The sequence below is a fragment of the Delphinapterus leucas genome, chromosome 13, assembly GCF_059928025.1.
Source record: "Delphinapterus leucas isolate spDelLeu-1000000601 "Yukka" chromosome 13, BTC_Dleu_Yukka2, whole genome shotgun sequence".
NCBI classification, from domain to species: domain Eukaryota; kingdom Metazoa; phylum Chordata; class Mammalia; order Artiodactyla; family Monodontidae; genus Delphinapterus; species Delphinapterus leucas.
The window spans coordinates 75,662,145-75,689,341 of record NC_143141.1 but is presented as its reverse complement, the minus strand read 5'-3'; the positions used below and the strand labels follow the sequence as shown (position 1 = coordinate 75,689,341).

The 27,197-nt window shown below is 40.7% G+C and overlaps 2 protein-coding genes across 27 annotated transcripts in view; one reads left to right on the top strand and one right to left on the bottom strand.

The window, feature by feature from the left end:
* The window catches only part of ITSN2 (intersectin 2), a 160,841-nt gene extending 147,404 nt beyond the window's left edge, over nt 1-13,437 (bottom strand). For 9 of the 16 annotated variants that reach the window (XR_016395308.1, XM_089922436.1, XM_089922444.1 and 6 more), the window contains exon 1: nt 12,929-13,296. The gene's annotated coding sequence lies outside the window, so the exon portion shown is untranslated. The other 7 variants (XM_089922440.1, XM_089922439.1, XM_089922441.1 and 4 more) reach the window with 7 other exon arrangements.
* NCOA1 (nuclear receptor coactivator 1) overlaps nt 13,315-27,197 on the top strand; it is a 366,103-nt gene continuing 352,220 nt past the window's right edge. For 10 of the 11 annotated variants that reach the window (XM_089922464.1, XM_022574322.2, XM_089922461.1 and 7 more), the window contains exon 1: nt 13,315-13,421. The gene's annotated coding sequence lies outside the window, so the exon portion shown is untranslated. The remainder of the gene's footprint in view (nt 13,422-27,197) is intronic. The other variant, XM_089922452.1, reaches the window with a different exon arrangement.

Genomic DNA, 27,197 nt, shown 5'->3' with positions numbered 1-27,197 from the left:
TAATCCCAGGGTAGTTACTTCTTAGTTTAGTAGACTTCCACATGACATAGCTTCAATTTCCTAACCTATAAATGTGGATAATGCCAGGCTTTTTTAAGGCTCAGCTATCATGTCTGTAAAACAACTGGCACACACAAGGCGATCATAAATGATGGCTATTACTACTATTATTTCAACATGATTTTCAACTATAATACAGTCAGTCCCCTACATATGAACCTTCAAGTTGCAAACTTTCAGATATGAACATGTGTTCGCATGTCCAATCACGTTAGTTCACATGCCGGGTGTACACTGTCACGTGCGTGCATCCTCTACAAGTGGTTGTGCTTTTGTGTACTCTACTGTACAGTACTGTATAGAGTTCACTAGTACAGTATCTTTATTTCAAGCCCAGCATGTCCGGAAGAAAGCGTAAAAGCAGCACTGACGTAGCTGGTACTACTAAGAAGCACCAAGCGATACCGATGGAAACAGAAGTGAAAATAATTGAGAGAGTGGAGCGACAAGAGGAAGAAGAAGTGACTGAAGAACCGAAGAGATTCATGACACAGGAAGTGGCAAGGGGATTTTCTTTATTTGAGGAGGCACTGTTAGTTTTTGATGCACAGAACCTGAACGTAGAATCATACATGAAGGTTGCAGCAGCAGTTCAGAATGCGATCCAGTGCTACCATGTCATCTATGACGAGAAAAAAAGAGCTATACTACCCAAACATCACTGGATCGTTTTTTTCAAGAGGGTAGACAGAGCTGAATCTAGCAAGGGACCAGAACCTGTGCCATCAACGTCAGGCATGGGTGAAATTGCAACTTGCCCTCCTTCTCCTATTGCTGATGATCCTTCAACTCTACCATCTCCCACCTCCTCTCCCTCCTCCAGTCAGTAACTCTCCTTGCCTGTTCACTTGATGCCAGCCCCTGTATGCCAGCTGTTGTATTGTACTACCGTATTTGTCAAGGTACTGTACTGTAATATTAAACATGTTTCTTTATTTTGTTTGGTTTTTATGTATTATTTGTGTGAAAAGTATTATAAACCTATTACAGTACAGTACTATATAGCCAATTGTGTTAGTCTGGTACCTAGGCTAATTTTGTTGGACTTAGGAACATACTGGACTTACGAACACGCTCTCAGAATGGAGTTCATTCGTATGTGGGGGATCTACTGTAGCTGGCTTGATTTCACTGAACTGGTATAACAAACCACAGTTGTACCAATTACTAATAAAAAGGACATGTTTTTCTTACAAATATTGATTATATTTGAGTAAAAGGTGACCACTATTTCTACCGAGAGGCTTAGGGCCCCAAATACACAAAGCACGTTGAGACTCAAAAGCTTCAAAAAGAGAATTGTTCTATACAAACTTAGTTCTTAGCTCTAGTTCTTCAACTTAGCATCTTCAGTTTAAGATGTCTGAATATAAATTGTAAGTTTGGACTTTTATAAGTGTTAAGTTTAGCCCACAAAGAATCAACCAATAAACGGGGCAAAAAAAGAACTGCAATGGTAAACTAATACTGAAGTAGCTAGCGCTCCAATTATATCAAAGATTTAAATTAAACCAATTTTAGAAGAATTAGTCAACAACACTGAACAAGACAATTCACCCACATGAAGGGGGAAAAAACATCTAAGAACAGCTTGTGACTCAGCCTGCATTGCTGTAAGGGGAGGGCTGGGGGTGCTGGCTATTTGGTCTATTCTCTTCTGTCTCATATCAGGACTAAATATTAAAGCAAAACTATTTACTTGACTGAGAAGTACAGAGGGAAAAAATTCAGGTAGATTCTTCACCTTCAAGTAAAATATCACCTCTCTGAAATAAAGATAACTTTCTAAGTCTTGAAGCCATGCAAGAAAATACAAAGGAAATAGTAAAAATTCATTTATATAAGTATTTTAAACTTCTGTTGAAAACAAAATTAAAAGATATACAATTGGAAAAAAATCACAACAAATATGACAGCCATTATTTTTAATATACAGAGAACTACTAAAATAATGAAAATAGACAATTTTCCAAAGAGGAAATAAAACTGGCTAATAAATGTTAACATCACTAATAATCAAGAAAATACAAATGAAGTTCTCTTGTTTCTCCTTATAAACTTATTAAAAAAAACACAACAACAGACACTAGACAGTAGTCAGGGCTAGCAAACGTGAGAAGAGATGAGTACTACAGACATACTCATGGGGGTGCAAACTGCTAGAGCTCTTCAGAAGGCAGTGTGAAAATATACAGCAAGAATCCTAACAACGTTCTTATCCTGTAAATCAATAATTTCACTTCTGGAAATCCGTCATAAGCAAATAATAATAAATGTGGGAAAGACTTTACTTACAATGATATTCACTGCAGTTATTATTAGTTACTACACAAAAAAATTGGAAATAATATGAGCATCCAATAATGGGAGGACACACTGAGCCAAGTATTATGGTGCCACTTAAATTCATAATGATATGTAAATTATATCTCAATAACCTACTTTTTAATAAACAATTTCAGCTAGACCATATAATAACCTGGAAACTGGTTATACTCTTATAAGTTATGATATACTATAAATGTGTATTTATCATTATTAAAAATAACAGCGGCTAACGATCACTGAATACTTACCAACTACCAAGCCTGACACTCAGGTCTTTACTTGTTGTCACTGTTATCTCATTATCATTGATATCCTCATTATCAGGGCCATCCTAGAAGTCTGAGGCCCAGGACCACTCACCCACTGTGAGGCTAGCCCAAGATAAATCACACTTTAAAGGAGGTCTCAGTGTAAACATTTTCATAGGCCCCTTGAGAATATTAAAAAAAATAGTTTGAAGTTAAATTTTAATTATTTCAGAAAAGAAAGGTACAGTACCCCTGACTCACCTCCCTCCCTGCAACCACAGCCCAGAGCAGCCCCAGCTGACCTAACCAAAAGACAGGTCTGATTATTATTGTTACATTTATTGAAAAGTCATTATGAGATGGTCACACTGAACATACATTATCTCTTCATCCTCATAACAACTCTAGGGATAAATATTATTAGGAAATCTCCACTTTTTAAAGAAAAGAAAACTGAGGCTTAGTGAGACTGTTAAACTCACAAAGCTAATGAAAGGCTAAGTTGGAACTAAAACCCCAGACAGCACAAGCCATGTTCCTAACTACACTGTTGTATTGTAAAACATGTACAAAAATATATATGCAAAAACAAAGAGAAAAGAGAGGGTGGATGGGAGACACCAAAATATGGTTGTCATTGGTTGTTGGACTTGGAATAACTTTTTTCTCCTACTTTTTCTCCCTCTATTTTACAAAGTTTCTTCAATCAGCATGCATTATTTTCATAATGAAAAAAAGTTTCAGTTACATTATGAGACATAAAGAGGAAAGGAATTTGAAAAAATATCAAATTAAATGACAAATAAATTACATTGTTAATATATAAAGTGCTCACTTGTTATTCTTCTAGATCAGCGGTCAGTATACCTCAAGATTAGGCTAGTGGAACAAGAGAATGTCCCTTAGTCTCTTATCAAAGCTAGAAGAACAGAAACGTAATGAACCCTGGAGAAAAAAGGAGTTGAGATCTTATCCAGTGTGCTGACAGCCAGGGAAAGGTGTGCAGGAACCCAAATCTCCACGGACAAAAGCTGCATGGTTCCTTCTCTTCCCAAGCCCAAGGCTTCTACTTCCGGCAAAGGCTGCCAGTGGGACTACCCCACCAAGTCACCAAACTTCCCTGGGCATTTCAAGATCTTACCAAGTTTACACCAGGACCCTCCAACTTCCCCTGTCTCCTCACACTGAAAAAAGGGGGAAGTCAGAAGAGAAACTGAACACTGTTTCATAGCAGAAGAAATCTAGAAGGAAGATTTAACTATTCTGAACACTAGACCAGGTATGCTGGGTGAAAGAACTTATTTCATCAGGCTTTCCCAGAGGCAAGGTTGATAATCCTCAAAATCACTCTAAATAACTTGCGGTTCCCCGAATGGGGAATTTCCACATCTGTTTCACTTGGTTTTAGTCTCTGGGCCCTCCCTCTCTCCCTCCTTCCCCTTGGGCCTTCAAGCGCAGTTCCAAGGTTACTTCCTCAGTGTAAGTTTCTCTATTTTACATATTGGGAAGGTTGATTTCCTTCTTGATATCACCAACATCATCATGAGCACCTTTAATTCAAATCAACAAATCTTTACAGAGTCATCAGAGGTATAGCACCTGTATAAGATGTGTAAGCACAGGGAATACACAAGAGGAATAAGACCAAAACTGAGTATTGCATGTAAGTGCTATAGGTATAAAGAAAAGAGAGAAGATGGGCACCTAACTTTGCCTTAAGACTAGAAAGTTGTTAGATGAGTAATCCCAGAGGAAATGAATCCTAAACTGAGTAATGAAGAACTAAACAATAGGTATCACGCAGTAGGCTAGGAAAACAGATTTTTAGGAATTGGGAACAGAAATGGTCAAGGACACAGAAGAAAAAACTGTCTGAAAATTTAAAACATAATGTCAGAGGACTTCGTAAATGGAGCTAATAATAGCACCTACATCACAGGGGTGAGTTAATAAATATAATGAATTAGAATAGTGCTACACATGGGGATTACTACATAAATGTTAGCTATTATCATTATCATTGATAAGAATCAATTTACAAAACTAAGAAACAAACTTGGAAAAAAATTTACACCTATAAGCAAGAGTTAATATTCTTAATATATAAAGAATTCTTAGAAATAACCAAGAGATGAACATGCCAATGAAGTGAGAAAAAGACAAATATTTCTCAAAGAAAAAAAATTTAAGTATAATATTATTAATATTATTAATATTCAGAGAAAGAAAAATTAAAACAAGGGTTTTTATCAAATTATTAAAGAAAAAAAAGCCAGTGTTTCTGAGGATGTGGGGAATAGGACTGATTACATCTGGTAAGAGAACACTTTGGTACTGACAAGTTTTTCTAGAAGACAACTTGGCAATACATTTACATGGGCCTTAGGAAGTGTCCATATCTTTTGATCCAATACCACTGCAACTACTAGAAATTTATTCTAAGGAAATAATCATAGACGTAAACACAGATATGGTTACAAGGATGTTAACTGTGGCACAATTTAAAATAACAACAACAAAAAAACTATAAACTACCTTAATGTTAGAGAACCAATATGAGACAATGATATGAGCACAGTATATAGAGTCAGACTAAGTTCATAACCTATGGCTGCCACTTATTGGCTATGGGATCTTGGGAAAATTACTAAACCGGTCCTTGCTCAATTTTCTCAGCTGTAAAATAAATAATAAAAGAACAGCTCTTATAGAGAGTCTAAAGACTAAATGAGCAAAAATATGTAAAGTGTCTCAAAAGTATTGATAACCAGGATACAGTAAATGCACAATATATACTAGACGTTAACATACCGTAGTAGCAAGCCAATAAAAATTATATTGTAGATAAATATATAATAAAGTAGAACCATGGTTTTTGATAAATGCTAGTAAGCTAAAAAGCAGATTATATAAGCAGAGTATATAATTCCATTTTTCCCAAAGAAAAATTTCTAGAAGGAGATCTACTAAAATATTAACACTGAACATTTCTCCAGGTAATATGAATTAGGGACTATTATTTTCTTCTTTCAACTTCCCTGTAGCTTTCCAGTTTTACACAAGGAACATGATATTACTCATCACAATAAAAATGGTACAAACAAAAAGTCTATAGAATTTTAAAACAAACACAACATAGCACTTTTAGAAAAAACCAAATTAAGGTATCTATTCTAAACTATTTGATAAATCTCTGCTCTAGGCTCATGTTGTGCCTGAGGTTTTTTGTTTTTTGTTTTCTGGCTTAAGTTACTAGAAAATAGAAATATTAAGAGATCTGCTGGGTCCAAACCAAACAGTAAATGATAAACATTTCTGTTAAATACAATGACCTGAAATACTATTAAATTTACTCATAAAATGTGTACAATAATCCTTCCCCAATCTTGAATTCCTTAATAATTTTGAATGAGGCCAATCTACTTCTCTCGATTTACCCTCACCCACCTACCCACACATTCCCTAGCCTCATTTCCTACCTTACTTTTCTCCATGGCACTTAACAAATTCTAACTCCTAGACATTTTGTCTCTGCTCCCCCCCCTTTTTTTTTTTTTTTTTTGCGGTACGCGGGCCTCTCACTGTTGTGGCCTCTCCCGTTGCGGAGCACAGGCTCCAGACGCACAGGCTCAGTGGCTATGGCTCACGGGCCCAGCCGCTCCGTGGCATGTGGGATCTTCCCAGACTGGGGCACGAACCTATGTCCCCTGCATCGGCAGGCGGACTCTCAACCACTGCGCCACCAGGGAAGCCCTGCTCCCCCTTCTTGAATACAAGTAGCACAAGGGCCAAGGTTTTTGTGTATTTTTTTCACTGTTTATATTCTCAGTGGTTGGGCCAGTTCCTGGCATGTAGACACTCATTATTTGCTAAAAGAATTAATTCAATACCAAGAATTACAAGTGATTTCTACTGGGTTTAACTTTTTAAAGAGGAAAGACAGTGTTTGAGAAAAAAGAAAAGAAAGTTAAAGCAGGTGGCAGAAAAGGTGGGAAGAGGGGCTTTTTTTTCATTGAAGCCCCTGGAAAGACAAAGATGGGGTAAAGTCAACTTAATGAGGAAAGCAATAGCAAAGATGGATTTAAGAGAGAGCTGCTGCATGTACTTTTTCAAAATGGGATTACCACCAGGTTATGAAGACTATAAAACCCAGGTATTGGAAAATAGTGTTCAGAAAGTTTTGGGTTATCTGTCTCTAACCTAAATGGCTCTTTCCATCTCCATCATCCAAGTGACTTAGCTTTCTAGGACCCAGTGGAACCCCGGATCCTGGAGGTAGGAGCTAGTATGCTGGAAGAAGGCGGCAAAAACTCCAATCAGAATCATGGAATGAAGACCAGACACCAGAAGAAAGGAGAGGTGGTGAGGGAAAGCCTTCCAATACAGTTTATCTAAGCATTTCACTGGAACTTTAGCAGAGAGAAAGCCTAAAATGTTTCTCGTGAGGTGAACAGAGTAAGGGAAATTAAATCTCAAGTCTTAACCATGGCTTCTCCTCTACAATTCCGGTTTTTAGGGCTTACCACAAAGTCAGAGAATGAATGCTACACAAGTGTTCCCAGCCTGCATCATTCTCAGCAAACTTCATTAATCCTGAAGTTCTCACTTATATTCACCAAAAAGTATCTCATACTTACTAAAATTAAAGTCACCTAATGTTACATAAATTGAGAAACTATTAACTTGACCTACTTAATTCTTATATTTAAGCAGTCATTCTTTTTTTTTTTAACATCTTTATTGGGGTATAATTGCTTTTCAATGGTGTGTTAGTTTCTGCTTTATAAAAAGCAGTCATTCTTAAGTGTGAAGGAGGAGGGGTGAGGGGGTGAAGAAAGTGTCCAAATACATATTTTAAGCAAAAATAAAACGATAAAGCAACAGTTATCAGTGTCCTCCTGTCGGAGCAAACCCTGCTGGGTCCTTATCTGTGTGGGCTCTGCAGTTTCACGCTGCCACCGTCCTTGATCATTCTTTCCCATTATCAACCTCACACTAGCCAAGCACTCCTCACACTGAAAAGTAGAAGTTATTTAAGCATATGGATTCAAAGACTTTGAAGTAATAATCCAAAGCTGTTGTTTCTTTTGCAGATATACAACATTTTCTTTCAGGCTATGTTTCCCCATCTCCCCACCGCCCCAAATTAAGGGGACTAAAAGGGCAAATTCTTTGTTGGGAGATGGGATTGTAGCTAAATTCTACTCTATTTTCCAGCCTTCTTTTAGAAATGGTAAGATTAAAAATTAAGGGCTAGGGCTTCCCTGGTGGCGCAATGGTTGAGAGTCTGCCTGCCGATGCAGGGGACACGGGTTCGTGCCCCGGTCCGGGAAGATCCCACATGCCGCGGAGCGGCTGGGCCCGTGAGCCATGGCCGCTGAGCCTGCGCGTCCGGAGCCTGTGCTCCGCAATGGGAGAGGCCACAACAGTGAGAGGCCCGCGTACCGCAAAAAAAAAAAAAAAAAAAAAAAAAATTAAGTGCTAATCATCATCAAAAAATCTACAAACAATAAATGCTGGAGAGGGTGTGGAGAAAAGGGAACCCTCTTGCACTGTTGGTGGTAATGTAAATTGATACAGCCACTATGGAGAACAGTATGGAGATTCCTTAAAAGACTAAAAATAGAACTACCATACGACCCAGCAATCCCACTACTGGGCATATACCCTGAGAAAACCATAATTCAAAAAGAGTCATGTACCACAATGTTCACTGCAGCTCTATTTACAATAGCCAGGACATGGAAGCAACCTAAGTGTCCATCCACAGATGAATGGATAAAGATGTGGCACATATATATAATGGAATATTACTCAGCCATAAAAAGAAATGAAATTGAGCTATTTGTAATGAGGTGGATGGACCTGAAGTCTGTCATACAGAGTGAAGTAAGTCAGAAAGAGAAAAAAATACCCTATGCTAACACAAATATATGGAATCTAAAAAAAAACAAACAAAAAAATGGTTCTGAAGAACCTAGGGGCAGAACAGGAATAAAGACGCAGACATAGAGAATGGACCTGAGGACACGGGGAAGGGTAAGCTAGGACAAAGTGAGAGAGTGGCATAGACATATATACACTATATACACTACCAAATGTAAAGTAGATAGCTAGTGGGAAGCAGCCACACAGCACAGGGATATCAGCTCAGTGCTTTGTGACCACCTAGGGGGTTAGGATAGGGAGGGTGGGAGGGAGAGGCAAGAGGGAGGAGATGTGGGGATATATGTATATGTATAGCTGATTCACTTTGTTATAAAGCAGAATCTAACACACCATTGTAAAGCAATTATACTCCAATAAAGATGTTAAAAAAAAATTTAAGGCCTAAAAGGCTAATTTCTTTTCCAGTTACTAGGTTAAAAAAATTTTTTTAATAAATAAAAAATAAAAAGGAGACTAAGTTTAGTTTTGAAATTTCTCATCGACATAAGTTGGAATAATAACAGGTAACATTTATTAAGCACTTATACTGAGCAGAAGTCACTGTGCTAAGCACTTTACAACAGCACTATGAGTTGGTAATGTTACTTCCCCCATTTTACAGATAAGGAAACAGAAGCTTAGAAAATTAAAATAAGTTGCTCAAGGTTGCTATTTAGTGTTGGAGCTGGGAGCAGGAGGCTTAACTTGAAAGCCTGTACTCTTATCTACCACAGTTAAGATAAAAATAAATAAAATTTTCATTGAAACACATAACATGAATATGTATTAGTGAAGAAAAGGATCTAGAAAACATGAAACTGTTGCTTAAGTAAAACAAGTTAAATGTCTGCCATCTGGTATTAGATCCCTAAATGTCTACCATAATCACTGCTAAACAGCTTCACAAATAAATAAATCATTCAGTGTCCTGATATAGCTGTGAAATTAATTTTTAAGTGAATCTCTCAAAATAATACATTTGCAAATGAAATATGCTGCCCTCTTAGAGTTGTAAAAATACATTATCTCTTGATGTATTCATTGCCCTACTTCTATTTCTGCTCAGTTTCCTCCCCCCTCCCCCACTTCCTCTCTGCCTTCAGATCCTTTAAGGCCCGTTCAGTTCCTCCTTCTCAGCAATACCTATATGCACACTCTTACTCAATAGGACTCTAACATTAGTCGCTGTGCTCTGTAGTTAAAGGATGACAAAAAGTCAGGAATGAACTCAAGTAAAAGATACAGCGTTTCTGATGCATCTTCATCTTTAGAACTATTCTTTTACAGAACTAATCCTAAACATGATTTTTCTACTTCATACTTGGAATCCACCTTTAACAATTAACACACAAAAAAATCTGCCTTTTTTAAGCTTTTCTTCATAAATAGTTATTCCATACATTTTTCCATAAATAAGGTATTGAAAAGATCAGAATATAAAAAAGAAAAACAAGAAAATGCACTGTTGTATGGTAATAAAATACCCCATTTTGAGAAATGTAATTAGTTTATTTTGAATCATTCCTGGAACTTGTTAATATAAATGCTTTACAAGTAAATATAGTATATAAAAATGCTAGTTACTTATCGATGGAATAATACGTACTTTCATTCATCTACTCAACAAATATTTATTGAATGCCCAAATAACCTTTTGTTTTTGTTTTAATTTCTGAACCACGATGAGTGTACCAGATAAGGGAACAGGTGCTGAAGTTAGAAGGATCCTGGTTTGCAACCTGGCTCCTGTACTTACTAGCTCAGTGACCTAGAGCAGCTCAGTTAACCTAGAGTAGTCAGTTAACCTTCAGGTTAACATTTCATTTATCTATTTGATGGGAGGGAAAGAACTCATAGGGTCTTTGTGAGCTTCAAATGATTATATAGCACAGCACAGGGCCTGGCAGGCAGTAAGTGCTCAATAAATGACAAGAATGGTAAATACATTTTAATACTGAGGAAAGTAGCTGAAAAGGGAGATGGCCAATAACGGTCTTTTTGTCTTACTAGAAAGAAATTTGTGAAACTGTATTAAAGATACAATAAAATAAAAATCTTAGGGTTATGTAAGAAAATTTCCACTTTAAAAAAGAGATATGATAAGTATATAGAGTGAAAAAACTAAAAAATAAAGATAAGGAAGAAAGAAAGAAATGGGTAAAGAAGATCTTGAAAGCTGCTAAGTTTGGGTGACGGATGTATAGAGGTTCCTTTTACTATTCTGATTCTGTGAAAATACAAAAATTTTTAAAACCATAATTCCAATCCCAGCACATGCCTAACACATTTCCTCATATTCAGGAGAGATCAGGATTTTATCCTTGAGATGTGCTGAACTAACAATAGTACCTCCCTGCTCAATAATTCAGTACAGGTCAAGTTTTCTCAGACAATTCTACCTTTCGTTATAAAGGTAAACAAAAGGAACAATTACATGCATTAAAGTATAAAATGCAACCTTTTCTGAGGCTCATTAATACTACACTAAAACAGGAGCCACGCACATTTTTTCCATGTCCTCTAAAAAAAACACAAAATTCTGTTTGTCCTTAAACGAAGCTTTTAAAAACAACTTGCACCTTACATGCTTTTGAAATAATAAAGGATATATGTCAATCATATCTCAGTAAGCTGGGGGAAATAAAGAAATTACAAGAAAATCGTAGGCACAGCCAAAGAAACTTAGCACATCAGAACTGCTACTATCTTTAAATTTTGAGGGACGTCATTATTAATTTATGTAAAGGTTCTACTTTATGTTTCTAGATTGCGTTTAGGTTTTACCACTGATTAACAACATAGCAAACAAGCACAGGGAGAGAGGCAATTAATTTTCTTAAGAGGCTTAAGAGGCTTAACCTACAGAGTCTAGGCTACCTAAATTAAGCTGACTGGGACAACATAAAATTTCAAGGCACACCTTGCCTATTTCTGGTTAAGCAAGTAAACACTAGTAAAAACAAACTAGAGCATTTAGTAAAGCAAACATTTTTGTGTTAACCTTAATTCCTATCACAAAGCGGTTGGCTCCATCAAAAATATTCCTAATTCCTAAACAATACAAGTTTCAAATGAAGCATACTTGCCCTCAGCAATCATTCGACGATAAAGCACAGGATTAATAAATCCCAATACAGCATCTTTCTACAAAATGCAAAGCCATCTGCAGTTTCAGCCTCGGTTTACCCATTCACTATGCATATGCAGGCGTCTTTTAAAAAAAATTATAAAAGCAATAAACTTTACTCTGGTCCAAGAGATTACATCTCTCCGTGCTTCCTGTACACCCTAGGAAGTCAATAACACTAGTCAAATTGTAACATTTCCCAACTTTGGTTTAAGGTGAGCGGTGGACGCCGAGCATCCGCCCACTGGCCTCTCGTGACTCGGGCTACTTTGACGCACCAGGATGCGGCTCACCTGACATTCCGCACCAACCCTCACCAGGAAGGAAAACCAACTCCGTGAAAATAAAATGGGGCTCCGAGGAAGCATGCGGGTGCCCCTCAGGGCTGTCTCTCTTCTGCCCGCACCCCGAAAGCGAGGGGGCCACGCCGCCCTCGGCCCGCCGCGGCGTCCGCACCTGCCAGAAGAGGCCGCGGCCGGGGGCCGGAGCTCGGCCGTGGAGAAGAGGCAGCCCGGCCCCGGTCCCTCGTCGTCCGCCCTGGCCCCGCCGCGGGGGCAGGAACCCGGCGCCGGAGATTTCCGCCCGGCGCCGCCAAGCCCGCCAGGGGCCTAGCTCGGTGGCCGCCCGGGCTCCCAAGGGCCCGTCCGCGCTCCCAAGGGCCCGTCCGCGTGGTGCGGGGCGCCCAGCCCGGCCCGCGAGCCTCCCCGCGGCTGACGCGGCGGCGTCCGCACCTGCCCGCGCCCTGCGGCAGGCCCGGTAGCAGCTTCACCCACCTGGCGCGCCACCGCGCCTCCCGCACGTCACAGCGCGGCCCCGCGCCCCTCGGCACCAGCGGCGCGGGCGCGGGCGGACGCCGGGAGACCCTGCCCAGCAGCCGCCGCCGCCGCCGTGGCCGCTTCGTAGTCAGGCTGCCGCCAACGAACCTGTTGCGCAGCCTGTCACGGCCGCTCGGGCTCCGCGGCGCCGCCTCAGCCCCACAACAACATGGCGGCCGCGGCCTCCGCAGGAAGCCGGGGGGCGGGGTGGGAGGCGACGGTCCGGGCGGCTGACTGCCCGCCCGCTGCCGGGCACCGACTCCCCCACCCTCGGGAACCCGAAATTGGCCCGGGCGCGGCTCCTCACCCCCAGAGCCCCAGGGCAGCGGACCCCGCGGGCCTGGTCCTAGTGCTCCGCTCTCCCCTCGGGGAAGCCCCGAAGCCCGGACGCGGCAGTCCTTCCTGGAGGGGCGCCTACCTACCTGGCTCCTCCTCCGCGAGGTGACATGTTGAGGCTGGGTGGTGCTTTTCCCGCCACCGCAGACCCCACAGTTTTGGAAAAGGGCCAAACGGTGTATGGTGAGTGCCTGCTGCACCTCCCGTGGCGCTCCCCCTGGAGCCTTCTCACTCACTACAGTATCTTCGCCGACCTGGGAGCTCGATTCCCCTGGAATGGGGGGTGGGGCGGGAGGAGGTTGTTCCCACCCTTACTCATGGGTGTGTTACAGGCCTTTCCCTCAGGTAGCGCAGAAGGACTCACTGTACCCAACGGTCGTCCATGCAGCGTTCCTCACCCTCCTCCATCACAAACAAAAAAGGGCAAGAGAGGGGCCTTCCAACCCTCATCCACGCGCAGAGCAACTGCCCCGTATACTCTGGCCGAGCAGTAAGAAATTAGTCACCTCTCCGTGAACTCCACCACCTGAGGGTCTGCGGATGCTGGATGTTCTTCCCCTCCTGATAGCTGCCTGACAGGTGAAGCTCAAATTGTGTCTCTTTTTTCTCCCCTTTCAGCTCCTAGTTTCTTCGCAAAAGACTAGATAACACAAGTCACCGCCATTTATGGAGGTTTTTGCCCGTGACACAGCGCTCCTACAAGAGAAAGCCTTTTTGTTAGTTGGGGTTAGAGGAGTCGGTGTTTCCTCTAGGCATAACAGAGTGGGGGTCCGAGACCCAAGAGTTCTGTTGGCTTTCAGAGGCAGGGGCGGGGCTGGTCCCATGTGCAAAACTCATATCCCCATGACTTGTTGGAAAAGGAGAAATCTGTGCAGATCAGATGATCCCATGGCTTGCTTTCATTCTACCTGTTGGGGCATGTGAAGGTAGCAAGGCTGGCTTGAGAGGCATGACTCCAAAGCCCAGGCCTATCTGAACTAGTCAACCAAGTCATGTGAGGAACTTAGCACACATCAGTGATGATAAACAGGCTTTTCCTGCTCTCACACTCAGTGTTTTTCCTAACTCTTGGGTTTGGACCTGACCAAGACCTGACAGGTCCTGAGCTTCAGTGACACAGAGAGACCTGACTCCTTTGCCTTAGCCTAGGAAGTCCTTTATCTACTAGAGACCAGTCAGTCTATCCCTTATCTGCTGGGGGCTAATCAGTCTGCAAACAAACCACCCAAGCTAGAGGTAGCACTCTTGAGCACATGGTCTCATTCCCTTGACAGACATCACCAGTTAATTGTGATTCCTTTCAGAGCCCCTACTTCAGTCCAGGCCTCTGAATCCTTCTCAACATAGTGCTCCAGAGAGTTGGCTTGTAAGGTGAAACCTGTTTTTTTTTTTTTTTTGCGGTACGTGGGCCTCTCACTGTTGTGGCCTCTCCCGTTGCGGAGCACAGGCTCCGGACGCATAGGCTCAGAAGCCATGGCTGACGGGCCCAGCCGCTCCGCGGCATGTGGGATCTTCCCGGACCGGGGCACGAACCCATGTCCCCTGCATCGGCAGGCGGACTCTCAACCACTGTGCCACCAGGGAAGCCCGAAACCTGTTTTTAATTCCCGATAGGCAGATTGTTAGCCAATCTCCATTTCCCTCCCATCATTTGATCAATGTCATTTGTGTTTCTGGGTTCTGGACCGGACCTGATACAATTCACCCTGAGTCCTTTCTTTCTGAAGGAGGAGCCAAATCCTTGGCAAGACAGAAATGAACTTTATAGAAAGGAATGGTTATAAAGAAGTAAAAAACATTTAAAAGGTCTTCGTAAAATAGACCAAAAAGCTAAGAACCTCTGATGGAAATTGAGGTCCTGAATACAACTGGGAGCCTATAGTACCCCAAACACTAAAACAATTATATCCCAGGGTTCCATTCAGAGCTCTGAGGCCAGTTTGTCCATCCTATCCTACCCTTCAGCATTGATGATTCACCTAGGTGATACCTCCACCATCCCAGTTCTTTGACTTCCTCTTCTCTCCATAGGGCACACCTTGGAACTGTATCTATAATTTCTCTCCTTAGTATTTCCCAAATCCCACCATCTCTTTTTTTCATCTCCAGCACCAACTGGAAATCAGATACCTGGAGGAACTAAGTAGTACCTAAGGCATATAGATGTACCTGCCAAGTCTAAAGAAGTTTAGGAATTATTGCAGGGTGAGAAGTTAGGTAGGGGGCTAGGTATGTTGCATTTCTCTTCCCCAAGTTCTGCCACAATTTAGGATAGATTCAAGGCGTGTTCCTGGTAACCTAGCTTTTACCAGGGGAGCATTTAATCTCAATCTGTTTTCCTTCCCTGCACTGATCCTTCCTCCCATATATATCCTATGTTCTAGCAATCTCTGTTTCTGTTAGTTTTCAAAGATTCTGTCTTTCACCCCATTCCCACCCAGTCAACCCACATGAAAATTCATAGTAATGGAAAGAGGCTAGAGTGGAGTACAGAAGCAATTCCAGACTCTAAGCATCTCATAAGATCAATATAAAGTAGGAAGAACTTGGAGCTCATATGTAATACCTCTACTAGTAATAAATCTCCCAAGACAGTGGTGTAAACAATTTATAAAGAAATTAAGAGAAAAGGGGCAAAAAATAGTTTTTAAATTTACTCAGAAACTTATTTTTGATGTGCTTCATTCTTTCCTGATGATCCAAGTTTCCATCTGATAATATTTCTCTTTAACTGAAGAACTTCTTTTAGTGTTTTTTATAGTGCAGGTGTGTTGGCTACAAATCCTCTTAGTTTTATTTTATCTGAAAATATTTTTATTTTGCTTTCATTCTTGAATGATATATGCCCTGAATATAGAGTTCTGGATTGACAGGGGAGTTATTTATTTATTTATTTTAAAATTATTTATTTATTTTTGGCTGCGTTGGGTCTTCATTGCTATGCACAGGCTTTCTCTAGTTGCCACGAGTGGAGGCTACTCTTCGTTGCAGTGCGCGGGCTTCTCATTGCAGTGGCTCCTCTTGTTACAGAGCACGGGCTCTAGGCACGCAGGCTTCAGTAGTTATGGCACACAGGCTCAGTAGTTGTGGTTTGTGGGCTCTAGAGCACAGGCTTAGTAGTTATGGCACACAGGATTAGTTGCTCCGTGGCATGTGGGATCTTCCTGGACCAGGGCTCGAACCCGTGTCTCCTGCATCGGCAGGTGTATTCTTAACCACTGCGCCACCAGGGAAGCCCAGGGGGGTTTTTTAGTTTCAGCATTTTAATGATGTTTTTCCATTCTCTCTGACCTCCATGGTTTCAGATGACCGTTGGCTGTTGAGCAGATCATTTTTTTTCTCTGTGTAATATGTTATTTTCTCTTGCTGCTTTCAAGAGTTGCTCTTTGGCTTTGGCTTTCAATAATTTGACTCTGATGTACATCAGCGTGAACTTTTTTGTGTTTATTCTGCATGGTGTTCATTTGTAATCTTGTATCTGCAAGTTTCTGTCTTTCATCAAATTAAGAAAAATCTTAGCCTTTATTTTTTAAAATACTTTTTTTCTGCCCCATTCTCTCTCATCTCCTTCTGGCATTCCAGTTACATGTATATTTGACTATTTGATACCATCTGGGGTTCATGTAAAATGTGCTTTAGCAGTGGAGCAGTGTTCCACACTGAACACCAGAAAAACCTGGCTCTACCCTCCTGATCCTCAGGGCATCTGGAGATAGAAGTGGTGGGTAGTATGATTCTAAAGCTGTGCCCCCTCTACCTTCTGTCTTTCGTAGGAGTTAATCTGCCTCTACTGTTAGCAACTGTACTTTCCAGCTAGGGTGTCTCTTCTGTTCTCCTGTAGAAAATAACACAACCTCACAGTCTTTCCGTGCCACTACCAAACACACACACACACACACACACACATACTTATATACTGTCACATTGATTCTATCCCTTCTGAGAAATAGATGGAAAGTAAGGTTTGTCCCTTTTTTAGTTTCTTTTTCCTCTTAAAGCTCACATGAAAGAATAGATGTGCTGACTGGTCCTTTGCATAAAGAACTAAAGTCAAAGTTAACCTGGGAAACCAAGCTGAGGCTGCCCTAGTTTCTGAATATAAAAACAGATGAAAGCAGCCCAGGAATAGGGGAGGTCAGGGTCCAGGAAAAGGCCTTGGGCTTCATTTGACACCTACAGATGTACCTCGTTTTATTGCACTTTATTGCGCTTCACAGATACTGCCTTTTTACAAATTGAAGTTTTGTGGCAACCCTGCATATCAAACAAGTCTATCGGAGCTGTTTTTTCAAAAGTATTTGCTCATTTTGTGTCTCTGTGTCACATTTTAGTAATTCTCACAATATTTCAAACCTTCTCATTATTATTTATTGTGGTGATCTGTGATCATGATCTTCGATGTTACTAGTACAACTTGCTAAAGACTTGGATGATGGTTAGGATTTTTAACAATGAAGTATTTTTTACTTAAGGTATGTACGTTTTTAAGGCATAATGCTATTGCACACTTAATATACTATAGTGTAATGTAAACATAATTTTTATATGCACTAGGAAACCAAAAAATTTATTGCAATATTTGCTTTATTGTGGTGGTCTGGAACTGAACCCTCAAAATTCCCAAGGTATGCCTGTATTTGCTGATTCATTAATCTGATATTTGTGTTCCTTTGGTAAATAGTTATTAAGAACCTATTGTGTTCCAGCTACTGAACACAAGGAGTTAGCAAGGAAGTAGCACTAGTGGGGAGCAGTTGAGACTCAATTTAGAGGAATGGTCAGTGGGACAAACTTGTTCCTTTGCTCTTATCTTAGCTTCTTGACCTCCCATACCCTAATCTGGAGCCCTAGAGAAGATGAGAAACAGAGAAGTGGAAATAGGAGTGACTTCAGGGGAAAAAGGAGGGAAGTTCCCTAGTGTGAAGGAAGGAATGTTCTCATTATTGGGGTACTTGTTCCCTGCAAAACTTGAGACTCTGGCTTGAGGCCTGATGGTACCGGAAAGGCAGTACCAGGCAAACTAGAAGGGGAAGTTAACCAGACTTGGCCCTGGGCCAGCACTGCAGGGTAGAGCCAAAGGCCAGACTGGGGTGAGGCCCTGGAGGCTCTGGACAGGGTATATGCCCATTCATGACTGAAGCACCAGGGGCTTCCAGTCTGGCAGGTATAGCTCAGCAAAAGGGAATCCAGCCTGTATTCAAGAGTCAGACATGTGGATGTCTGGCAAATTTGTCCAGCTGTCTGTTTAGTTTACTGTTGCTGTCTCCAGCACAAACCTGGAGTGATACCAGTTTCCTTCTTGTAATAACCTAACTAATATTTATATGGCACTTTGTACTTAACAGAGTAATTTTATTTCATTTAAGCCTCACAGCAGTCCTAGAGAGCAGGCTAAAGTTCTGTTTGTGATTATCTAACTTTGGTTGGTATGAAGAAAAGGAGGTAGAGTCAGGTATAAGCCTTGTGTTGGGAATTTCCCCATGCAGAGTTGTGACTTTTCCCCCCCTTTTAAATAGAGGAACACAAGCCATGCTATTCTGGGTTCAGAAAGCAACAATGTTTTAGTTTAGTTTTTTTTTTTAATATTTATTTATTTGTTTTGGCTGCACTGGGTCTTAGTTGCAGCATGCAGACTCTTAGTTGTGGCATACATGCAGGATCTAGTTACCTAACCAGGGGTCTAACCTGGGCCCCCTGCATTGGGAGCGCAGAGTCTTACCCACTGGACCACCAGGGAAGTTCCAACAATGTTTTAGTTTAAAATATACAGTAGATCAGATCATTTTGTACTACTTGGCCCAGACTGGTGGGACAAACATTTTTATTTCTAGTATTGCCATTTTCTTCTCCCTAAGTAAGTTATCTTGACCCAGTGAAATATAAGATAACTGCCCCTATCCCGACCTTATGCCCACTCTCAGGAGAGAGAGATTGAGTAACCATCCTTGCTTTGGAGCCATAACACTATAGGAGTATAGACTTCATGCCAATAGGAAGCCACAGTTTGCTTGTTTAGGTGATATAATTGATTCCTTCTAGTGTATTTTTCATTTCAGTTGTGTTGTTTATCTCTGTTTGTTTGTTCTTTAGTTCTTCTAAATTTTTGTTAAACATTTCTTGTATCTTCTCCATCTGTGCCTCCATTCTTTTTCTGAGATCTTGAATCACCTTTACTTTTATTACTCTGAATCCTTTTTCTGGTAGATTGCCTATCTCCACTTCACTTAGCTGTTCTTCTGGGGTTTTGTCTTGTTCCTTCATATGGGATATATTCCTCTGCCATCTCATTTTGTCTAACTTTCTGTGATTGCAGTTTCCATTCTGCAGGCTGCAGGATTGTAGCCTGTCTCCTGTCTGTCCGCTGGTGGATGAGGCTGTCTTAAGAGCCTTGCACAGGTTTTGTGGTGGGAGGGACTGGTACCTGCCCACTGGTGGGTGGAGCTGGGTTTTGTCCCTCTGGTGGGCAGGACTCTGTCAGGGTGTGTGCTTATTGGGCAGCTGTGTGCTTAGGAAGACTTTAAGCAGCCTGTCTGCTGATGGTTGGGGCTCTGTTCCCACCCTGTTGGTTGTTTGGCCTGAGGTGTCCCAGCAATGGACCCTCTAGGCTGTTGGTTAGTGCCAGGTCTTGAGAAAATGGTGGCCTCCGAGAGGGCTCACTCCCCACAGTGAGCCACAGCTGCCCCCCACCCCGCCTCTGCAGGAGACCCTCCAATACTAGCAGGTAAGTCTGGCCCAGTCTCTTATGAGGTCACCGCTTTTTTCCCTGGGTCCTGGTGCACATGAGACCCTGTGTGTGCCCCCCAATAGTGGAATTTCTGTTTCCCCCAGTCCTATGGAATTCCTGCAATCAAACCCCGCTGGCCTTCAAAGCCAGATTCTCTGGGGGCTACTCCTCCTGTTGCCAGACCCTCAGGCTGGGGAGCCTGACATGGGGCTCAGAACTTTCACTCCTGTGGGAGAATTTCTGTGATATAATTATCTTCCAGTTTGTGGGTCACCCACCCGGCATGTATGAGATTTGATTTTATCACAGTTGCACACCTCCTACTGTCTCATTATGGCTTCTTCTTTGTCTTTGGATGTAGGGTATCTTTTTTGGTAGGTTCCAGTGTTTTTTTGTCGATGGCTGTTCAGCAGTTAGTTGTGATTTTGGTGTTTCTGTAAGAAGAGGTGAGCTCATGTCCTTCTACTCTGCCATCTTGTCTGTGATCCAAGGTGATATTCTTGAAACTTGCCCTGTCTTGACTTCCCTCAAGAACAAGATGAACATTTAAAAATTAGAGCAATGAGGGCTTCCCTGGTGGCGCAGTGGTTGAGAATCTGCCTGCTAATGCAGAGGACAAGGGTTTGAGTCCTGGTCTGGGAGGATCCCACATGCCGTGGGGCAACTAGGCCCGTGAGCCACAACTACTGAGCCTGCGCGTCTGGAGCCTGTGCTCCACAACAAGAGAGGCCGCGATAGTGAGAGGCCCGTGCACCGTGATGAAGAGTGGCCCCCACTCACTGCAACTAGAGAAAGCCCTCGCATAGAAACGAAGACCCAACACAGCCAAAAATAAGTAAATAAATAAATAAGCCATTAAAAAAAAAAAACTAGAGCAATGAAATCACTGCCCAAAATGAGGTCAGCAACCTGAAGTCAGTTGCCATCCTCATCCACCCTTCCAGGAGAATTTTCTGCCTTGGAGGTTAGGATTGGGTACCGGTGTTATTTGCCATTTCTGATTTTTTTCCTTTTGTGTTGCATGTATCCAATAACCATTTCCCCCCATTTCTAGTATCTAGTTTTAAAGGGCTTAATTCAGTAGACACGTGTAGAAGCACAAGAAGAGACAAAAATAGACTGCTTGCAAATTAATTTAACCTCAGAAGCCATTCTTCAACAGGTGGATATTTTTGGCTTTTTTTACAAATGAAAAATGTGAGTGTCAGAAAAACTACAGCCCTTGAACAAAGCCATTCGGCCATAAGTGCTAAGAATGGCTGGTATCCAGTTCTAATATTTAACAATCACCACCACCATTGTTTGCTGAGCATGCCAGTCACTCATATAGTCTCCAATCCTTAAGATAACAGTGTATAGTGGGTATTATAAACCTCATTTCACAGGCAAAGAAATTGAAGTTTAGAGGAATTGGATCATTTTCCCACAGTCACATATTTAGGAAGTGGAAGAGCTAGAAGTTAACTCCTGACTTTTATGACTCTCAAGTCTGTGCTCTTTATGAGACTTCCTCTCACTATATTACAGTGTCAATAATTTCTCTGTTTTTGTATTAAATGTGCATAAGTAACAACTTCTAAAATTATTTATCTTGGAAGAACATTAACCCAAAATATGAAGATGCAAATAGTAGGTCAAGCTCCTCTTTACAGTCAGACACACTGCGTGTTACTCCTGGAGCTTGGGATTCCTCGCTCTGCAGCCAGGGCCTCATGTCACCGTGCAATTGCCCCTTCTCTATGTTGGCCACAGACTTCCAGGATGTGACTTACATGGGCTTATTTCTTAGATTCCTTTAAGAGTCTGTCATGTAAATAACATAACTCTTTAGGAAAGAGAATCCACCCGATGATTTGAAGAGGAGAGGCAGCAATGGCCTTAAGATGTACACTCCGTCTGGCCAATGTGAGCCATAATAACTAATTAAATGAACATCTTGCCATTCATGACCACCCACACTGACCCGAAGTAATTTAGTAAGGTTGGATTACTCAAAATACTTAGAAAAGCTTCATTACATTCCAAATAGGCAGTTTAAGGAAAATGAAATCTTGTCAATGGCTGTGTCTGGTTTTAATTCTGTGAAATGATCTTATCTAATTACAAACCATTTTTTTTCTTCTTTATTGAGGTATAATTTGCAGGCGGTAAAGTACACACATCATAAATTTGCCAGCTCCCAGATTTTATGTAAGTAAAATCACACAGTATGTACCCATCTGTGCCTGGCTTCTTTTTTTTTTTTTTTGCGGTACACGGGCCTCTCACTGTTGTGGCATCTCCCATTGCAGAGCACAGGCTCCAGACGTGCAGGCTCAGTGGCCATGGCTCACAGGCCCAGCCGCTCCGCGGCATGTGGGATCTTCCCGGACCGGGGCACGAACCTGTGTCCCCTGCATTGGCAGGCAGACTCTCAACCACTTCGCCACCAGGGAAGCCCCCTGGCTTCTTTTATTCAATGTTGTAAACAATCCACTTTGAAGCAACAGAATTTTTACCAGTTTTGAAATAGCCTGCCTAGAATTTACTCATTTGTGGGAAGAGGAACTAGAAAAGATTTCAGACTGTCATTTTTAAGAGATCGCCTTTTCTCTCATTTTCATCAAGAGGTATTTAATGAAAACCTTTGTGTAAATGTTATGCATCCATCTATCTGTCCATCTCTCACTTTGGTCTGAGAAATAATTTCAAGTTCTTTCTTTTGCTGCACTAAGAATTTTCAGTTCTGTGTTCTGGAAAATTCCAGCATTGTTTTGGTACTTAAGAGGGTTGTTGACCAAACTCCCCATAGCCAGCAAGTCTTGACTCTCTACAATGTTCTTTTCCTAGAATTCAATTTTTTCTTCAGAAAAAGGGGGTTGATTTTGTTTTTATTACCCAAATAACATTGCATCAATAATTATAAATAAATTTAGAATTACATCTAGATTCTAAATAATGCAGTTGCACCATTCCAACAAATTAAACTTTCATTCTACTTCTGGGACTTGTGTATATGGATATATATTTATTAATTGACTGTAGTCATAGTGTAATATAATTTTATTTTCAGCTTTTTTTCACTTAACATTATGTCATAATTATTTTTCTACAATAGTATATTTTCTATATTTTCCATATTTATCTTCTTTAGAAAGTACATATTGGGGGCTTCCCTGGTGGCGCAGTGGTTGAGAGTCCGCCTGCCGATGCAGGGGACACGGGTTCGTGCCCCGGTCCAGGAAGATCCCACATGCCACGGAGCGGCTGGGCCAGTGAGTCATGGCTGCTGAGCCTGCGCATCTGGAGCCTGTGCTCTGCAATGGGAGAGGCCACAACAGTAAGAGGCCTGCGTACCGCAAAAAAAAAAAAAAAAAATGCATATTATGTATTGAATGAAGTACCATAATTTACTTAAGGATTCTCCTGCTATTGGCTGATTTTAATTTTTTATTATTATAAATAACATGTATAAATTTTTAAAAATATTTATTTATTTATTTGGTTTCACTGGGTCTTAGTTGCGGCAGGCAGCCTCCTTAGTTGTGGCTCGTGGGTTCCTTAGTTGTGGCATGCGAACTCTTAGTTGCAGTATGCATGTGGGATCTAGTTCCCTGACCAGGGATCGAACCTGGGCCCCCTGCATTGGGAGCACAGAGTCTTACCCACTGTACTGCCAGGGAAGTCCCAACATGTAATTTCTAAACACCTAAACATATATAAAAAACATTTCACAGTAAACATTTTCATAGATATCATTTTTTCTTCTTTTGGTGTCCATCCTTAGAATTAATCCTCAGAACTTTACTGCAGCAAAATAATTATTGCTAGTTTCTACAAAAATATATTTATTTAATCTGCCATAGCAGCATAGGAATATACCAGTTTCATTACACCCTCATCAAAAGTATATTTCATCTACATTTAAACTTTTTAATTACTAGGCAAAGTAATCTTTCAACTTGTTTTTCTTAGATCAGTCCTGATGATCAACATTTTTGTTACTTTTTATTAATAAAGTTAATTTTTTTCTCCTATGAACTATTCACATTCTCTGTCCATTTATATATTATGGTATTCCTATTTTACCAATTCATATGAATTCTTTATATAATATATACAAAAGAGGGTTGTTTTAAAATCATCATTTAGTCATTGTCTCATTGGACAGATTATTTTATTCTCTACTTACCAGATAACATGGATTGATTCTTATTTATCTTTCAATATTCTTGCTTATCTAGAAATGTTTAGTGTGTCCCTTTTATATGCCAAGAATGTGCTAAGCGAAGAGGATATAGCAGTAAACAAGATAACATGGTGCCTGCTCATATTAGATGTTCAATAAGTGTCACTGGATGCTGAAAAAATAAGTGTTATAACAGAATAATGTCATCTACATTTCAGCAAGGTAATTATTGTTGAGTAATTCTCAGGAGTCCTTGAGGAGGTTTCTAAGATTCTCCTACCTGATCAGAATAGTCAGGTGGTTCTTTTCCAAGTTCTATTTTTAAAACTTTTTTCTAAGATATATGTACTAATAGTACTACTTTGTAGAAGTTATCTTTTACTACTTTGTATGACCTGTTTGAACACAAGCTGCTGGTGGTAACCTAGGAGAGGCCCAGTTTGTTTTCATTGTATAGTACTACTCTATGCAGTAGAACTCTTAAAACATAATAAAAATCTTTGTTTTTACAAATTTAAGTTCAGTGTTTTCTAAGGCTTTTGATACATTGAAAATAATGTTATGCTGGGCAAGTATATTTATCAAATTCCTACAGAGAATAGCTCCTTTGATGAAGTCTACTGAACGAAGCTTCTTTACCTATAGGTTCACCGTGGTGAGATTTTTTCCATGTGTTTCAAAGGGACTTAGTCCCACCCTAATAATTTAGGCAAATGCTTTTCTTATGTCTTTGTATAAGGAAACATAAAACTCTCAGTTCCATGTCAGAGTGACCAGGTTGAGTTAAGATGTTTGGTTGGAAATAACAGGAGTCAACTCAAGGGGCTTAAGCAAAAAAAATATATATATATATATTCTATATAAGGTTATAGGAGGGCACAGTGTTGAATGCTGAATAGGCACCCTCTCTCTCTCATCTCTGCACTTATGCTTCATTTTCTCTCTGTAGACTGACTTCCTATCCTTTTCCAGTTCTCCTCGCAAGGTGGAAGATGCCCTCGTCTCATTCCCACCCCACCCCCACCTCCATGTTCTAGATCTAGTCACCTAAGGAAAGGTTGAATTGCTCAGTTCTAATTTCAGATTTCTTGGGATGAGACTCTGATTGGTCCAGCTTGGGTCAGGTGCCCACTCCTGGCCCGGTCAGCTGTGGTCAAGGGGGTGGGATCAAGCTGTATAAACAAGTCTGACTCCGCTCCACTCTTGTGATTTTGGGGTTGTAGTGTCTGGAGGCCAAGGGGAAAGGAGGAGCAATAGGAACAGACAGATACCACAAAAGATGTCTCCTGCAATATTTTTGTCAGACAGATATATTGGTACTGATGGCTGTTTTTTAAAAAAAAAATATTTATTTATTTATTTTTGGCTGTGTTGGGTCTTCGTTTCTGTGCGTGGGCTTTCTTCTAGTTGCAGCAAGCGGGGGCCACTCTTCATCGCGGTGTGCGGGCCTCTCACTGTCGCGGCCTCTCTTGTTGCGGAGCACAAGCTCCAGACGCACAGGCTCAGTAGTTGTGGCTCACGGGCCTAGTTGCTCCGCGGCATGTGGGATCTTCCCGGACCAGAGCTCGAACCTGTGTCCCCTGCATTGGCAGGCAGATTCTCAACCATTGTGCCAACCAGGGAAGCCCATGGCTGGTTTTTTTAATGAAAGAAAAATAAATATTAAAATCTCTTTGCAGTATTCTACTATCTTTGGGGCTCTTCTTACAACAGCTTGATATATTTTAGTTCACTGAGATGACTGAGGAGAATCTAAGTGATATCAAAGGGTTTTATGTTGCTGTTTGATAGTTTTCGTTTGAGACAACACGAGAGAGTAACTGAAATTATATTACAACTCTAGTGTTCTCTTTTTAAGTTAAATGTTCTTCCCATGAACAGTGGCATTATTAGAAGATTAAAACAAAAATACAAAATTCTACCTTCAAACCAGCAAATAATTCTGGTTAGAATTTTGGTAACTTCTTAGGGATTTATAAAAAAAAGTTTCCTGAAGTTTGTGTCTTTCAAGTTTAGCCTTGCTTTTAATTTGATGCAGTGTATAGTCTGAATTGATTTGTTTTTGTAATCTGTGTCATACGCCTTGGGGCAGGGATCAGGTTTTGACATGTAGTTTGGTACTTTATACTGCATTCTCAATACTTAGAAAATAATGATTAATAGTTAGGTGTTGGGTTTTGGGCACAAAACCCTAACTATAAGTAAAATTAACTTTAAGAGCTATTTTGGTGTATGTTGAAAGTGAGATATGAAAAACTTTTTATGGCTTCTTAGAAGGAGTCAAGAATGTTCCAGTGGCTGAAACATGTTGAAATTTAGAATACATATATGTAATTGCCTGATGAATGTGAATGTCTGGTGGTTTTAACGTTAAAAGTTCTAAAAACACTTATACTAGAATTAGGATCACCAAGGTTGGATAAAGAGTTTAGAGGCCCTAAACTCATGTGTGAAATTTAAAAAAAAAAAAAAGCACAGACACCAAAATATACTAAACCTTAAAGTAAACATCAGGAAATCCAATAAGTTCTATGGTTTGTTTGTTTTGTAAGTTTGCATGATGACTATTTGAATGACTTTTAAAAAAAACTCTCAAATATTGAAGTATATCCAAATAGCTGTGTGTGTGTGTGTGTGTGTACGCACAAGCACTGCTAGCACCCTAAGGCTTGCTTAGTTTGCCTTTTGGATGATTCACAGTAGGTACACCATGTTCTTAGAATGTTAAGTAGATTGTGTGGACTTTGGTTCCAATTACCAAAAATTTGGATAGCTAAGTTGGCAACCAAGGAAGCTACACCAAGGGGCAACTCCTTTATGACCACTTCAAGAGAGAGAGCTGGGCCCGGTGTCTTCTGCCTCATGTGGTAGAGGCTCAGTTTCATATTTGAGCATAAAAATTTTACCCCAGAGTGGTACTGGTTGAAGAGCAAGTGAGCAGTTGTAGAAGGCCTTGTGTGATGGTTCCTAACTTCCTCACCAAAAACCCTTTCCATTATTTCCCCTTTAGATTTGGAATATTTTTTCCTAATTAAAAAAATACATTTACTATATAAAATTTGTTGTATGTCAGTGTATAAATAAGACACCTTTTTAAGAAAGGGAAATTAAGAAAATAAGATAATCTTCAGAGTTAAAGTACATAAATGCAAAATTGCAGAGAAGAAAATAGACGAAAATTACTTTAAAGAAATGGAATGGCTCCAGATCTGAGCAAATTATGATAGTATATGCTGAGGGCATAATTGGAGGGAAATGGAGATTTGTTAGTCTGGAGACATTTTTATAAAAGAGCATCTGAGATGAATTTTGGCAGTGTCCATCCAATTACTACTGTCCTGGGAAGAGAAAATCTCACACTTGTGGTAGTTATGGTTTCATCAGAAAGGCCATGTTTATTGAGGAGAAGAGTACTAATGCCAGGTCGCATTAAACTTAAGTTACTACCTGCCCTTGGTATGAT